Source organism: Mesoplodon bidens, assembly GCF_964165515.1.
Source record: "Mesoplodon bidens genome assembly, chromosome: 4".
NCBI lineage: Eukaryota > Metazoa > Chordata > Mammalia > Artiodactyla > Ziphiidae > Mesoplodon > Mesoplodon bidens.
In genome coordinates this window covers 146,085,774-146,102,899 of record NC_138160.1, presented here as the reverse complement: position 1 = coordinate 146,102,899, position 17,126 = coordinate 146,085,774, and the positions used below count along the sequence as shown (strand labels likewise).

At 51.6% G+C, this 17,126-nt stretch overlaps 1 protein-coding gene across 1 annotated transcript in view; it reads right to left on the bottom strand.

Moving 5' to 3' along the window:
- ELAVL1 (ELAV like RNA binding protein 1) overlaps nt 1–7,249 on the bottom strand; it is a 40,870-nt gene extending 33,621 nt beyond the window's left edge. The window contains exon 1 of the mRNA XM_081231670.1: nt 7,085–7,249. The gene's annotated coding sequence lies outside the window, so the exon portion shown is untranslated. The remainder of the gene's footprint in view (nt 1–7,084) is intronic.
- Between the last annotated feature and the right edge of the window lie 9,877 nt (nt 7,250–17,126).

The following is a 17,126-nucleotide window of genomic DNA, read 5'->3' as shown; positions in this document are numbered from 1 at the left end:
GGGAGAGGCCACAACAGTGAGAGGCCCACGTACCGCAAAAAAAAAAAAAAAAAAAAAAAAAAGTAAATTTTAAAAGATTTAAAAAGTGAAGCTTCTGCACGACTGCCCTGCTCCTCGGCATGCTGACTCCTCATGACTGACGGGCCCAGCCAAGGCTGAGCAGCCCGCTGCGGGCCCCATTCTTGGTCAACTGGCAACAATGAAGAACCCAAACACCAAGAGCACAGTTTCTCGGTGCTTCAGTGCCACCCTGCCAACCAGGCCCCTTCCCCTGACCTTTCCAAACCTGCATATCTGATCCAGGGCCAAACCAGCTCTGTTCCCACAAGTACCAACTACGACCTGGCCTTGGCATCTGCCTGACAATCAATGACTCCCAGTCATGGCCACCTCTGGTCACCTCTCACTCAGCGTGTCTCTCCGCGTGGCAGTCCTGTGGACTCCTCCAGGTCGTCGCACTCAGCCCCATCAAGCTAGTCCCTCCCCCGGCTCTCCCTGTCAGTGGGGTCACCACTTGCTGAGGCTCAGAGGTTACATGACTTTGCTCAGGGGCAGTACTCACACTGTTAATCAGTGGCAGGGCCAGGCCTTGAGCTGTGGCTACAGAGCAGTCTTTCAAGGATGAAACACCAGGCCCTTTGCGATGGCCCCTGCTTGTCCCCCTTCTCCCCTCACTTGAGCTCCCCCAGCACTCCGCAGACCTTCATCTTCCTGTGCCTTTGTTATGGCTGCTCCCTTGGCAGGGACTGCCCGCCGTCTCCACCACCTCCTCACTTGTCTTTAAAGAGTCTCCCAGGACGCTTGGTTGCTCTAGTTCTCAGTGCTCGTATACCACTGGTGTGAACCTTTATTATTGCATGAATCACTCCAACTCGTAATTAGTTGCTTTTCACCCACAGCACTGGCGAAAGCCTCGGGGCCCAAGGCTTCAAGGCCAAGGGTCCCCAGGTAAATCCAAGGTACCCGGCAAAATGTAGGTGCATCATGCAGGTACACACAGGAGAGGGGGACAGACACAGGATCTCAGACTCACCTGGGAATCATGTGTATTTGGTGCATTCTTTTACATTAAAGGGTGGCTGGAAATTGTACTGACAATCTATTAATACACTTAGTACCTTACTTTTTTAGAATCATCCCATCCCATCCCAACCCACAGAATCAAAGTCAACTGCAGGGAGCAAAAGGGAAACTTAGTTTAGCAAAGCAATTCCTGCTGATTTGGAAATGTTTCTGGTAACAGATATACCATGCAGAAGTTCTGTTAGGATGATCTCCGAGGGTTTTCAGCCCTACTGCACTATTTTAAACAATCCTGGTTGTCTGTGTGACTTCAGAGATGTTTTTCACATCAGTAGTATACCTACTATGTATATAAGGAACAGATACGATATCTCTGTATGTGTACGTGTGTATGTATATATATAAATATAAACGACATAAAAACATGTGTAGATGGTACGTATGTAAAGGAGCAAGACCGGATTCCATCAGGCACCCATGAGAATCTGTCTCATTTCATAGTCACAGAGCAGGCTTTCTAAACTACTTGGGCCAGAACAAAACTAGAACAGTCAAATATAACCTCAGGCTCAACCCTGACACTTCACACATCCTACGACAGGGCTTGGACTCAATTATTTCTGCAGTTCTTTCCAGATGTATAGTCCTGAGCTGTTCAAGATAAAAGTCTTAGGAATGCAAGGTCACCCAAGAAACACGTGGTGCCAGAAAGAAACTGAAGGCACCACCTGACCCAATTATAACTGCTACGCAAGGTGAGGGCTCATTCAGGTCGACTCGGTCCACGTTTCCTTACTCGTCCCTTCCCACCGCCCACAGAGGGGAAAGAGGCCCAGTGGGGGCAGCTCATCTAAGTCACAGCAACTCCACGCCTGCCAGCCTGAGAAGCCCAGGGGAGGGGCAGAGCAGGTGCCCATCGGTGCAGCCCGGTGTCTGGCCCAGTCAAAGTGCGCCATGGGTCCCAAGGGGACCTGATCAGACCCAGAGCCCTGCTACGAGTCCTGGCTTCTTTCTGGCTGGTCAAGGGCCCTCCAGGGCTCTCACAGGGAACTGCAAAGCAACATGGCACAGCGGGAAAAACCCACGGGCTTTGACAGACCTGAGTTCCAACACTAACCCTACGGCTAATCAGCCGAACCACTGTGGGGACGTCACTTCCTTTCCCTGAGCTTCCGTTTCCTTGCCTGCAAACTGGGGTGTTACCCACTGCTCTGCAGCTCTCAGCACACTTCCCGACACTTGGTGAGCGCCCACCTCACCACTCACCTCAGGTTTACTAAGGAACACTTTGACTCTTTCCCCTTGGGACCCTGGAACCGATCCACACCTTTGAGGCCATTTCTAATGGGCCTGGGTTCCATGGAAGCCACATGCGGTTCTACCAGCCTGGGCCCACGAGCGCAGCGCCCCATGGAACGTGGAAGATCTTGCTGGTAGTCCTGCTCAATCACTCATCAGTCTCACACATAACCTTGGACGAATGAGCGGACCTCCTTATCTGTTCACCAAAGATATCAACCTTATTCAAGTCTTGTCCCCCTACTCTTTATCAACAAAATCAAGGTGAGCGCGTGTCTCCCTGCCCTCCCCACTTGCAGCTGCAAACACCCTCATCTCCTCTCCGCCTGTCCTCGCCCCCCTCTTCAAACCTCCTCCTCCCCCAAATTACTTCATTTGGTGGCACACGCACACACTTGTCCCCGAGGCCACCGCTGTCCATCCCCCAAACCTAAGTAAGCACCAAGTTCTGCCAGTTTTACACCTGAGATGTCTCACTCTCCCTCCATCTCACTGCCATCATCCTTGTTCAGGTCCCTGTCACCTCTTGACTAGACTGACTCCTAACTGGTCTCCCCGCCACACGATTATTTCGAACCGAGAGTCATTTGGTCTTCTCCCTCCAGATCACTCCTATTCCTTCTGTCTCCCCATTTCTGTTTGTGGTGACATCAGTCTTGCCACTGGGTTGCTCTGGACTGTTCCCTCTCCTGTAAATCTTTCCTCTGGCATGAATGCCTGTCTGATGGGTAGCTGCATCCAGTCACTTCTGAGCTCCTTTCTAACTCTTCCTTCGCCCAGCACACAAGGAGTGTGACCACGTGCCAGCACGAGCAAGGCAGTGTTTATAAGATAAAGAAGCAATCCCAGTCCCAACCCTCAAATTCAGGCCAGTACCAGACCATCTCAGTACCGCAAAAGCCTTTGACTGGTCTGTCCATCCTTACCTCTCACTCAGAAAAGCGATATTCTGAGCTCACCTCTTGACTGTGCCCAGAAACCCTCTACCACCTGACCATGGCATACTTTTCTAGATTTATCTCCAAGTCCACCTTCTTGACCCTTTGCCTGCCCAAACTGGTCCCCTCAGGCTTCCGGACCTGTTTGCACTCGCCTCATTTCTTACTCACTCGGGCTGCTGGCCGCACCTGGAAACTGTTGCCTAGGCCTCTCTGGTCACAGCGACCAGTTTGGACACCGGCTCTTTCATCAAGAACAAAACCCAAGCAACGGACAATCATTTCTTTCAATAGTCTCGATGCTGTCACCACCCACGGCTTCCTCCTTTCATTACTTTAATCTCACACATCTATGTCTTTTCTCCCCAAATTCAGGGTGTAAATTCCTCGAGGAGGCAATTTCTTCCACTTCTCCCCGTTCCCCACAACAATGAGCAAGCAGTAAGGTTACGTGCGCTCAGTCTATAAAGCTGTGCTCACTGACTTGGCCAGTACACGCAAGGCCCTGGGTCAAGTGAGGATGGACAGTGATCATATGAGCAAGTACCGTCAACACATATGGACACAGGCAGTACCTTCTGCCACCTTCCCACTTCCTGTCTGTATATCCACGTACGCACACCCTACTCGAGTGATGTGTTTTGTCCACGTCTACATTCTAAACTGCTCTTTCTCCTGCCTTCTCTGTTTCTCTTAACAGAGTGACTGTATCCATCTGCCAGGCACTCAGGCAGGGACCCAGAATCATCCAACCATGTTTTCTCTAGCTCACGTCCCACAGCTAAACACCCACTGAGCCCTGTGTCCTTTACCCCCTAACCATGTCTCCAACCCACCCCCTCTCTCTCCCGACCACTACAGCCCTGGGTCATATTAGCGACTTTTCTGCTTTATGGGAAAGTAATCACCTCCTCAATGGTTTGCTGGCCTTCAGCAATATCCCCCTCCAACGTGCAGAACTGACCCCTTCACTTTGTGCACTGAAACTGCCCAACAGACACCCTTGGCCTGGCCCACAGGCCAACAGCCAAGCCCTCTGCACACCAGCTGTGCGAGTCCTCTTGCCGCCCCTCACTTCACCTTTCTTACCTCTGAGATACCAGACCCCATGTGGTTCCCTGAACAAACCTAGATGTTCCCACCTCCGTGCCTTTGCGGATGCTGTCCCAGTCTCCTGCCAAGCCCTTCCCCACAGTCTTGGCCTGGCTAACTCCTCTCCTCACGTTTCACCTCCTCAGGGAAGCATTCTGTGATCTCCTTTGCCCACCAAGGCTAGGTTAACAGTTTCTGTGCTTCCATCAGGCAGCGCGTAAGAATCACCACACTCAACAGAGTGGGCTAAAACGATCTATGCACACATCGCAATCACCAGTGCCTCCCCAGAGCCTAGTACAGGACCTGGGACACAGTAGCGGAGCGGAGAGAGTTGGTTAAAGGTGGGAAGCAAGACTAACTTCCCTTCCCTAGGCTGGTTTCCTCTGGTCTTCCCCTGACCCAAAATCTCAGGTCGGCCTCGCTGCTTCACTACTGCCACCTAGGGGTGAAAGGAGGTAACTGCACTTCTTTCACCATTCAGCATTTAATTTGATTCCATTGAATGAGATGGGGACACAGACGAGGTAACAGTTGACTCCAGCGTGGGTAGAGTGGGTAGAAAGAGTGGCAGTCAGGGGAGGCTTCAAATGGTGAGTGAGCTCTGACCTGGGCCACACAGCATGGGAAAGAGATCTCTAGGTGGAGGAAAACGGCATTCCAAGCAGTGGGGGCAACACGCAGAGAGTGTCAGAGTTTAGGACCTATGTGCAGGTGAACTCAGAAAGGAGGGGAGCGTTAGAAAGTGCAAGACCTGGGACCCCAAACTTTAGCTTTTAAGCCACCTAAAGAGGCTAAAAAAATAATTTTTTTTCTACCCAAAGACTCTTAATTGGGAGTAACATAATCAGATCTGCATTTAAAAAGACAGCTCTTGCTGGAGAGTGGAAAGATGATAGAGATGGGAGGCGGGAGTGAGAGAGGCAAAAGCAAGGCATTAGGAAGATGGAATTTTCATAATTCTCTCATTTTCCACTTGCTGCCCCATGACCTCAGATTGAACACATCCAACCTGAAACTCCGCCTCCTCAAAACCAAGTGCTTCAACATAAACGTGATTTATTTCCACATTTTGAGATGTTCTTATATCTTGGCTTCTTCTTCTTGAAGTCGCAGAATTTTATAACAGATCCCACCGCAGAGCTTTGCACACTGAAAATGCTCAATGACAATTGAATGGAATGTCTCTCGGGGTCCCCCAGACCCTGGGATTATAAGAACAGTAAACCCCAGTAGTTAAGAGTAAGGACTCTGAGTCAGAGGGCCTGAGTTCAAATCCTGCCATCAGCCACTTTCCTGTGTGAGACTGGTCTCATTAAGTGACCCATCGAAACCTCAGTTTCTTTGTCCCTAAAATGGAAATTACAACACACAGCACCTACCTCCAGGGCTGGAGATAAACATCTGTGAGTAGAAAGCACACAGTAAATCCCCACTAAGTATTACTGTCGACTACTCATAACATTATAAATTCAGTGTCTACCAGGCATAGGTCACGCACGATGCAAGGGGCTTCCCACACCCTTAAATCTGCACGGCAATATTCTCATCCATCCCATTTTACAGATAAGAAAACTAAGGCTCCCACAGTTGAGTTTGTTCAACGTCTCGGGAGCACTGGATTCCAAGGCATCAGAGATGGGGCTAGGGGACCTTTTAGTGGAAGATCATTTAGTCCAGTGGTGGTTCTCACACGTGTGAGTGTGTATGTGTGTGATACTTTGGGCAACGTCTGCAGATATTTTTGATCTTCACAACTGGAGGATGAGGACACTGCTGGCGTCTAGTGAGTAGAGGCCAGGGATGATACCCAACATCCTACAACACACAGGACAGCTCCTCCCACCCCAAACCAAGAATGATCAGACCCAAAATGTCAGTAGTGCCAAGGCTGAGAAACCCTTCTCTAGTGAATCCTCCTCCCCATCGTCCCACTTCTGGAGCGTTGGCTATCCGGATCCCCCATGAATACTTTCAGCAAGGGGGTGTGTGTGTGTGCTCTATTCCTCCAGGGGCAGCACCTGCAGAAGTCCTTCCCCACCTGCCCTACACACGATAGGTATTAGAACCCATTTTAATAAGCCTAGCAGCAAAGGACGCCGGAAAAGGAAGAGCATCCATCCCCCATTGTTCAATTGCGTGCAGTCTGTGTTCCCCCCCCACACACACACTTTACAAATCCAAACGTCCCACGCCCCAAAAACTGTTTGTTAGAGATGGCGTTCAAAAAAAATTTTTTTTCTAGAACTCTCATACATACTGAAGGGTTTGCACACTTCTAGGAGGACCTCAGATCGGCCGCGGTCCTCTGACAACGACCACAAAAGAATGTGTAGGATTTCCCGGGGTAGCGAGCCCGTGGGCCGTGACCTCTGCGCGCAGAAGACGCCCACCCCACTCCCTCGCCTCTGGCTTCGCTCTCCCGCCCCCGGATACCCGGCCTGCAAGGCTACTCGGGCCCGGCCTCGGAACCCGGCCGCCAGGCGCATGCCCACGCCGTGCCCCCCTATCCCGGTCCTCCCGGTGGCCTTGGAATCCGGCCCGGGGCCTGTCGCCGGCGCCCACACCGGCCGGCCCCAGCCCGCTCGCCAAGGCCCGCGCGCGTCCCCTCCCGGCCCGGCGCGGCCTGGGCCTAGACCGGTGCAGGCCCGCGAGCGCCCGCGGCCCGGCCAGGCGAGCTCAGGCCTGCCGCGGCCTACCCAGTCGGGCGCCGCCAAAGGCCCCCGCCTCACCTGGAAGCGGGCGGGCGGGCCCGGGTCTGCTCCGGGGCGGGCGGGCGGCGGCGACGCGGCGCTAACGGCTCCGCTCGGCCTCGGTAGCGGTGGCGGCAGCGGCGGCGACGGCAACGGCAGCGGCGACTCCTCCTCAGCGCGCACGACCCGCTCCGGACCACGGCCCGGACACGCCCCCCCGGCGCGCGCGCCCATTGGCCGGCGTCCGCCACGGCGCGCTCCTCATTGGCCCGCGTTGCTGTCGAGGCGAACCGGGGCGCACGGCGGGGGCGGGACTTCCGTCTGGCACCGCCTGAGAAGGGCTCGGCGGCAGGCAGAGACGCGGGTGGCCAGCGATGGCCGCGGAGGGGGCTGGCTGGGGCCTGGCCCACGGAGGCCGATGGAAGGCGGTGGCCGAAGAGCCATGCCCCTTGTCGAGGGCATGCTGTGGGTCTCGCTCCTGTCTGTCCCGCCGCCGCCGCGGCCGCCGTCACCACCCTGCGAGGTAGGAACGGTAAGGACGCCAGGGCTCTGGGGACAGAACCCGGGTTCGAATCCCGGCCCCGACGTTTCCGCACTACGTGCCGTTGGGCATGAGCTGACGTCACCTCGCCGGGCCTCAGTTTCCTTATCAGATGTAGTGAGGAGGTGGGGCCTGGGACGTGATCAGTGTTCCATCACTGTTGATTATTAGAGCTAGCGGGTTTCCAGAGGCTCTGCCTAACATCCATTCGTTAAAATTTAATTGAGCGCCTACTATGTGCCAGTCACTGTATGGACAGTGAAAAGACAAAAATACCTGCCTCTATTTGGCTGACATTCTAGACTGGCGCTGTCCATGAGAAATGTAAGCGAATCACAAATGTTACCCACGTGCATAATTTAAAATTTCTCGTAGCCATACTAAAGGAAAAAAAAAGAGAGAGGAAGAGAGAGAGAGAAACAGGTGATGTTATCTTTAATCATATGTTTTATTTAATCCAATTTACGTCCAAAATGTTATTTCAGCGTGTAACCAATATAAAAAGGTATGAGATCTTTTTACATTCTCTTTTCTTTTCATGCCTTTGAAATCTGGTATGCCTTTTACACTCACAGCCCATCTGAAGTTAGACTGGCTACGTTTCAAGGGCTCAACAGCCACAACTGATAGCGGCTACCGCATCGGACCATGCAGAGCTAGATGGGGAGGCAGGAAAGAAATCAAGTGGATTCCACACCAAGTGGTGAAAAGTGGTAAGACTGAAAAGTAAATTGGACATAGGGCAAGGGTGGGGTGTGGAGGTTGCACTTTGAAAGAGGGCTGTCAGGAAGGTTGAGAAGATAGGATTTGCAGAAGGACCCCAAGGAGTCAAGAACACTGAACCAATAATCATGTCATTTATTGTTTTGTGCAGTGTTTGTCCAGTAGAACTCTCTGTGATGATAGGCATGTTTTGTTTTGTTTTTTATCAGCACTGCCTAATTTAATAGCCACTAGCTCCATGTGGCTTTTGGGCCCTTGACATGTGGCTGGTGGCACTGAAGAACTGAGTTTTTAATGTACTTAATTTTTACTTAATTTAAATTTGGTCACCTAGAGCTCGTGGCTCCCAGAGTGGATGGCATAGATTTAGTAGAATGTTGATGAGTCCAGTGCTCTGAGTTGAGCTTGTACTGTGTGCTAATGCTTTATGTGGGTTCTATGGAGTCCTTACAATATCTCTGTGAGAGGGGAGTATAGTCACTGTCACCATGATGAATAATGTAGTCTTTCATTCATTCATCTGTGCTTTATCCTTGCTATCATTAATAGACTTTATTTCTTAGAAGAATTTCAGATATGCGGAAATATTGCATAGAAGATACAGGGTTGCCATTTTCCCCATACCCAGTTTCCCCTGTTTGTAACATCTTTCATTAGTATGATACATTTGTTATACTTAATGAACCAATATCAATACATTATTTCAACCACAGTTCATGTGTGTTTAGATTTCCTTTGTTTTTACCTAATGTCCTTTTTCTCTTCCAGAATCTCATCTAGGATACCACATTACATTTAGTTGTCTTCTCTCTCTAAAAAGAGATATAATTGACATACAACATTGCATTAGTTTTATGTATACAACATAATGATTTGATACATGTATATATTGCAAAATGATCACAATAAGTTTGGTTAATGATTAACCTCCATCACCACACATAGTTACAATTTTCTTTCCCCTTGTGATGAGAACTTTTAAAGATCTATTCTTGGGACTTCCCTGGAGGTCCAGTGGTTAAGAACCCGGGCAGTGGGCATGGGTTCGATCCCTGGTTGAGGAACTAAAACCCCACATACCCCATGGTGCGGCCAAAAAAAAAAAATCCCTTTAAAAAAAATTTATTTATCTGGCTGCACTGGGTCTGAGTTGCGGCACGCGGGATCTTCATTGCAGCTTGCAGCATGCGGGATCTAGTTCCCTGACCAGGGATTGAACCCAGACCGCCTGCATTGGGAGTGCAGAGTCTTAACTGCTGGACCACCAGGGAAGTTCCAAAATCTATTCTCTTAGTTGTCCTGTCTCTTTAGGTTCCTCTTGGCTTTGGCAGGTTCTCCAACTTTCCTTGTTTTTGATGGTCTTGATGGTTCTGAGAAGGGCTGGTCAAATATTTGGTAGGATGTCCCTCTGTTGGCATTTGTCTGGTATTTTTCTCGTGGTAATACTGGGATGATGGGTTTGGGAGAGGAAGACCAAAGAGGTAAAGTGCCATCCTTATTACATCATATCAAGGATACATACTATCAACTTTATTTATGCATGTTGATATTGGCTTTCATCACCTGGCAGAGTTAGTATTTGTCAGGTTTCTCCACTATAAAGTCACTTTTCCCCCCTTTCCTTTGGAAGGTAGTCACTACATGCAGCCCACACAGAGAGTGGAGATGTCTGTTCCCCTTCTCAAGGGTGGATATCTACTTAAGTTATATGGAATTCTTCTGCATGAAAGACTTACCTCTTCTTCCCCCCATTTATTAGTCTATCCAATCTATTTTTTTTTTCTTTTGCCGTGCTGCACAGCTCGTGGGATCCTAGTTCCCTGACCAGGGAACGAATTCCACCCCTTGGCAGTCAAAGCACTGAGTGCCGAGTCCTAACCACTGGACTTGCAAGGAAGTCCCCAGGTTATTCTTGTTATCTCTCTAAGCACATGCTCTGAGGGTCCATGAGATCAGGAGACAGAAAGATGACTCAGCTTGGGGTCCTGCTCTTGAGGACATCACTGCTGCAAGGGAGAAGAGGACATGTAGACACATAAACCCAGTTAGTGTGACGAGGGCCAGGCACAGAGCACCACCTCTCATGAGGGCAGCGTCTGGGCCAGAGGACAGCAGGAGCAAGGGTCTACCAGCCAGAGGATGTGGGAAGTGGGGCTTCCACATAGAGGGACCAGCCAGAGCAGAGGCATAGCTTTTGTTCCCGAGCGTGGTTCAGGAGCAGGGAGCGGTGGGACACACCAAATGCAGGTCATGAGGAATGAGGACGGTGAGATGGGACTGGAGAGGTATCTGTCTCCAGCTGCAAAGGGCCCTAGAGACTCAGGCAGGGAAGGTGGAATTTTATCCATAAGACCAGGAGCCGGCAGACTACAGCCTGATTCCACCCACGCCTTTTTTTTTGTACAGCCTGTGAGCTACAAACGATTTTTACATTTTTTATTATTTTTTTTAAATAAATTTGTTTGTCTTATTTATTTATTTTTGGCTGCGTTGGGTCTCTGTTGCCGCACCCAGGCTTTCTCTAGATGCGCAGAGCTGGGGCTACTCTTTGTATGGTGGGCGTGTTTCTCATTGCGGTGGCTTCTCTTGTTGCAGAGCACGGGCTCTAGGCGTGCGGGCTTCAGTAGTTGTGGCATGAGGGCTCAGTAGTTGTGGCTCGCGGGCTCTAGAGCGCAGGCTCAGTAGTTGTGGCACACGGGCTTAGTTGCTCTGCGGCATGTGGGATCTTCCCTGACCAGGGATCAAACCCGTGTCCCCTGCATTGGCAGGCGGATTCTTAACCACTGGGCCACCCGGGAAGTCCCTACATTTTTAAATGGCTGGAAAAAAACAAAAGAAGAATAGCATTTTGTGACATGGGAAAATTACATGAAGTGCAGTTTCAGCATCCATCAAGTTTGATGGTAACACGGCCACACGTGTTGCTGGTGGCTGCTTTCAGGCCGCAGGAGCAGAGGTGGACTTGCTCAGGCAGGGCCCACTTTCTGGCCACGTAAACGATGCAGTGACACAGGGCCCTGCACTTCTGCTGTCACTGTTCTGAAATTCCTAATCTATGAATGAGGAGCCCCATGTTTTTATCTGGCACCGGGCTCTATAAATTGTGTAGCCAATCTTGGCAACAGGGATCAGATGGCCCACAAAGCCTAAAATATTTACCCTGGGGCCCTTTTCAGAAAAAGTAGCTTGGTCTTGCTGTGGTGGGCAGAATAACCACCCCACAAGCGGTCCATATCCCGGTCTCCTGGACCTGTGAAGATGTTCCCTGACCTGGCAAGAGGGACTTTGCAGATGGGATTAAGGATCTGGAGATGGGCAGGTGACCCTGGATTATCTGTATGAGACCAGTGTCATCACAAGAGTCCTTATCAGAGGGAGGCAGGAGGGGCAGAGAAGGAGATGCAACAGTACTATAAGCAGTGATGCCATTGACATCTTTGAAGATGGAGGAAGTGGCCATGTGCCAAGGAATGCAGACAGCCTCTAGAAGCCAGAAAAGGCAGGGAAACAGATTCTCTCCTAGCACCTCCAGAAGGACCGCAGACCCGCAAGCACCTTGATTTTAGCCCGGTAAGACTAACTTTGGACTTCTGACCTCCAGGACTGTAAGATAATAAATGTGTCTTGTTTTAAGCCACCAAGGTTGTGGTTATTTACTGTAGCAGCCACAGGACCCTGATATACCTGCCATAGGCAGGGGGCACCTAAAAGAATTTGTCTTTCAGCCAAAGAGAATTTTAAATGAGACACTTAACATGATTCTTTGCTTATTTGTTAGAAGGAAGGGACCCAGAGGCAAGCGGGGTGTGCACTCTTCAAAAGAGGAAGTCTGTCAAGAAAACCCCTCGGGAGAGCTGTCAAAGCAGGCATGGGGCGGGATATGGAGAGGAGGAGGACTCCAGATGTCTTAGAGGTGGGATCTCTGGGACTTAGTGACAGTCACGTGTGGAGAAGGTGGTGGCCCGAGTCATTAGGCACAGCGATGGGGAAGCCATGACATCTGGACCACTTACAGGGCTCAGAGTGTGTGTGTGGGGGTATCTTGGGGACATAAGAAATGGGTTTAGGGAACTCCCTGGCGGTCCAGTGGTTAGGGCTCAGCGTTTCCACTGCAGGGGGCACAGGTTTGATCCCTGGTCGGGGAGCTGAGATCCTGCAGGCTGCGCAGCATGGCCAAAACAATAGGTTTAAATGTCAGGGGTGCCGTTCACTGGTCAGCCCCCAGAGCCGAGGCATTGAAGCCGAGCACCCACCCTGAGGACAGAAGCCGAGCAGCCTGGTCGAGCCCAAAGAACCTTCTGGCACTTGAGCTCTTTGGGGCCCGACTTCAACCTGATTCCATCGCAAGTGCTGAATAGGTGAGTTATTTAGAAAACCAGAAAGCTGTATTGACTTTTCCCTGGACGGTTGAGTTTATTTTTGGGTGGGCAACCCTTTGGAGCTCATGGCCCTGATTACTTCAGTGTTGGAAGAGTGGGTCGCCACGGGCGCTGGCTCCTTCCGGGTGTGGGTCACCCGTGCTTCCTACTTGTACACATTTCTCATCGGAAGAGTCTGGCCCTGGAGTGGGCACAGAAGCACAGGGCTTTCGTCCAGGAACTGCTGTACTGATAACCTCCCTGAGCCTCCGTGTGCTTATTTGGAAAAAACGGGGCACCAGGGACACACGTAGAGCAGGCCCCAAGCAGAGCAGATGATGCCTGGGACAACCGTTGTGGCGCAGGCCCACAAAGGAAATTCTATGCTTAGTGCCCGGGAGAGCAGGAAGGGCTCCCCAACTCGTCTGAGAAGCGAGGTCCCCAAATGCCCCAGCATGAGATCACGTGGGTCACTGACCTGAGTGAACGTGGCGAGTGTTGGTTTCCAGAATTACCTTTCTGGACCTGACCCATGCCCCTTCCACTCGGGTGACCTTCCGGCAAGAACAGCAGTGGCATTTTGCGTTTTATCTCACACTGGGTCAAAGGTTAGAACAGGCCCCACAGCTTTGATTCTGAGGGTCACCGTGTTATTGACAGTGATCACTTTCACTTCCGCCATGTCACCCTCCCCATTTCTGCCAGTGACCAGGTAGTAACCGCTGTGTCACTTTTTTTTTTTTCCATTTTTAAGATTTCTGGGTTTTTTTTTTAAAAACCCAGCTGTTCTTTTTCACGCCGTACAGGTTCTCCTTCTCGCTCTGTCTCTAAATGTTTTACATGTCTCTGCTGGGCTTTTTGCAGTGCTGCTTAAAAAAAAAAAATTAAGCAGAAATTCAGTGGTTTCTAGTATATTCACACTATCTCATTCCAGCACATTTTCATCACTCCAAGAAGGAACCCCATGCCCATTAGCAGTCCCTCCCCCAGCCCCTTGCAACCATTAATCTACTTTCTGACTCCATGGATTTGCCTGTTCTGATCACTTCATATAAATGGAATCATACAGTATGTGGCCTATTGTGCCTGGCTTCTTTCCCTGAGCATCGTGTCTTCAAAGTTCATCTGTGCTGTAGTGTGATTTAGTACTTCATTCATTTTTAGGACTGTGTAGTATTCCACTGTGTGGATGGACCACATTTTGTTGATCCATTCATCCATCAATGGATGTTTTCTGGGCTGTTTCCACCTTTTGGCTTTAGTGAATCATGCTGCTGTGAACGTTTATGGACAAGTGTTTGTATGAACATATGTTTTCATTTCTCTTGGGTAGATACCTAGGAGTGGAGTGGCTGGATGACAGAATAACTTTGTTTAACTTTTTGAGGAGCTGCCAGGCTGTTTTCCCAAATCTTTTCTTTGTAAATGAGATGGAGGCTGCGTGCCTGTCAGTCGTTGGCTCACCTGGCTGTGATCATTCTCCAGCCCTGTTCCTCGTCCAGCCTCCCATGGGAAGCAGGCCAGGGGCCCGTGGATTTGCCAGGGTGCCTGCCACCTGTCCTGATGTGCCGGGCAAGTGCAACCAAGGGTGGGTGTTCCCATTACAGGCCTCTGCCCCACCCTGGCAACTCCCACATTCCATGTAGCAGGAAACCCTCAAACCACCCAGCTCCCCAGACGAAAGGTCCAAAAGCACAGCCGGTGGCATGTCTCGGAGTGCTCCACACGTGCTAACCTCTGATCGTACATAGTTAAGAGCAAGTTGCGCCAGAGGAAAAGCCAGGTGTGTTATCAGCTGTTAAAAGCTCACGCAAATTCATAAGAACCAAAGGAGCAAAGATCAGAAACAGACAATTCACGGGGTGGGGGAGGGGGGGGAGTCAACAAACCCCAGAGTGGCCCCCGGGTGCAGGCTGGTTAAGATCATTCCAGGGCTGCCGGGACCCAGACACTGGCTTTCCTCAGGGTGGTGGCCGTGATCATCAGAAAATTCCAAAACCTTTGGAAGATACTTACCCAGCATCTTACAGGGGTCATAGTCTCACCCTTTGGTTAAACCACTGAAAAGTGTCCTGAGCCCCCAGTGGAAGGGCTATTCTTACAGCCTTTAATGAGTAGGGATTGAACCCAGGCCATGGCAGTGAAAGCCCAAAGTCCTAACCACTAGGCTACCGGGCAACTCCTTTCAATGAGTAAAAGGTTGGCAGTGATCTAGATGCCCAGTGACGCAGCTGGCTTGGGGAATCGCACATCCTCTAGAAATGATGGGCAGGAGCCCTGCAACCACGTGGATTAAGAGTGCCTCTCAGGCGTGGGCTGAGCACTATGGGGACGGAGTTTAATCCTCACCATAAGCCTGTGAGTTGGGTACTGCTGGATGGGCAGGAGGAAGGACTGAGCAGGATGCAGATAACTCAGGGGTGGGCGTGGGAGCTGGGCAGAGGGGAGGGGCCGGGGGGATGGTTTTCATGGACCACTCTGGGGAAGGACAACCCAGCTGGGGTGGAGGGTCGTGGGTTCGTGGTAGCATCTGTGGGGTGTTATTTCCACTCCTCCACCCAGCCAGGGTCCAGCGGCTTAAGATGCTCGAGGATGAAGGGAAGCAGGCATCCTCTGTGGTGCAGTTAAAGTGATGGCTTCAGGTTCACACGGGGGGAGGAGGAAACCAAGGCCATGGAGAAAGGGTCCATCTTCATCTTTGTCCCCCCACACACATCCCTAGGCACCCAATGGGCTGCCACCTTACTCAGGTGCATCCTGGGTGTGTGAGTTCACTAGGGCTGCCAAAAGAAAGCACAGGCTGGGGGCTTAAACAACAGAAACACATTTCCTCACAGTTCTGGAGGCGAGAAGTCCAGGGTCAAGGTTGGTTTCATTCGGAAGCCTTTCTCCTTGGCTTGCAGACGGCCGTCTTCTCACTGTGTCCTCACGTGGTCTTCCCTCTGTGCATCTGTGTGGGTCCTAATTTCCCGATTTTATAAGGACACACATATGACTGCATATTGGATTAGGGTCCACCCTGTACTCATTTTTAACTCTAAGACTTCTTTAAAGACCCTAAATGCAGGGACTTCCCTGGTGGCGCAGTGGTTAAGAATCTGCCTGCCAATACAGGGGACACAGGTTCGAGCCCTGGTCCGGGAAGATCCCACATGCCACAGAGCAACTAAGCCCGTGAGCCACAACTACTGAAGCCTGTGCGCCTAGAACCCGTGCTCTGCACCAAGAGAAGCCACCTCAATGAGAAGCCCGCGCACAGCAACAAAGACCCAGCACGGCCAAAAATAATAAATAAATAAGTACATTTATTAAAAAAAAAAAAGGGCTTCCCTGGTGGCGCAAAGTCCGCCTGCCGATGCAGGGGACGCGGGTTCATGCCCCGGTCCGGGAAGATCCCACATGCCGTGGAGCGACTGGGCCCATTAGCCATGGCTGCTGAGCCTGCGCGTCCGGAGCCTGTGCTCCGCAACAGGAGAGGCCACAATAGTGAGAGGCCCGCATACCACCAAAAAAAAAAAACCCTAAATGCAAAGACAGTCATATTCTGACGTCCTGGGGGCTAAGGCTTCAACATGAATTTGGGGGAGGGGGACACAATCCAGCTCATAACACTGGGGGAGCATGTCATTCTGCCAGAGCCCACTGGGTGTGGGCAGGGGAGCTCAGGTGGCCCTCATCACACACAGGCACTGCCCAGCCTTCCATAGGTCAAGGGGATTCTGGGGTTTGGGTTCCGCATTCTCTGGTGGATGGAGCAGCCCTGGGGCTCCAGTGGGTGGATGGGGAGCCATACCTTAGGGGCTCTGACACAGCCAGGGGCCACGTGGAAATGCCCAAAGGCTAGCCACAGCAGGGGCAGGAGCCAGTGGTGGTGGGAGAGGTGGGCTGTCACCCCAAACCAGCCCTCCGCTCCAGGAGCAGCGGTTTTCCTGGGCTCAACCCAGGGAAGTCCCACTGAATGCTCGCCTCCCCCTTTTCCCCGGGCCGTTGTGCAGTTGCGCCGGGGCTTCCTCTACCCAGATCACCGCAGCCCTCCTTCCTCCCACCCCCGCCCCTTCCTCCCACCCCCTCGTCCCTCCCCCCAGAAATGCAGTCCCTCTGTTCCCACACCACCTTGGGAGATGGGGCGCCGGCACAGGGTTTGGCTCTTGGTTAAGCGGTCAGCAGAGTGAGAGCCCTGCCCTCCCCAGCCTCTGCGGGCTCTTTGAGGGAACTGCTGGCCTTATCACCCCCAGCGGCCAGCACGGAGCCTGGCACCCAGTAGGTGTCAAAGGTCTGCTGATCTAATGAACCAGAAGCCAGCTTGCTCTCAAGGGCCAACGGCAGTAAGACACCAGCCCGGTTTCAAACATGTCGCGGCAGAGCCCACCCCACTCCGTCCCCCCAACTCCAACAGGGGTCCCGTCCTCAGCGGGTGAGATGGGCACCCACTCCTGCCCAGACCCAAGGAAGACCCGTC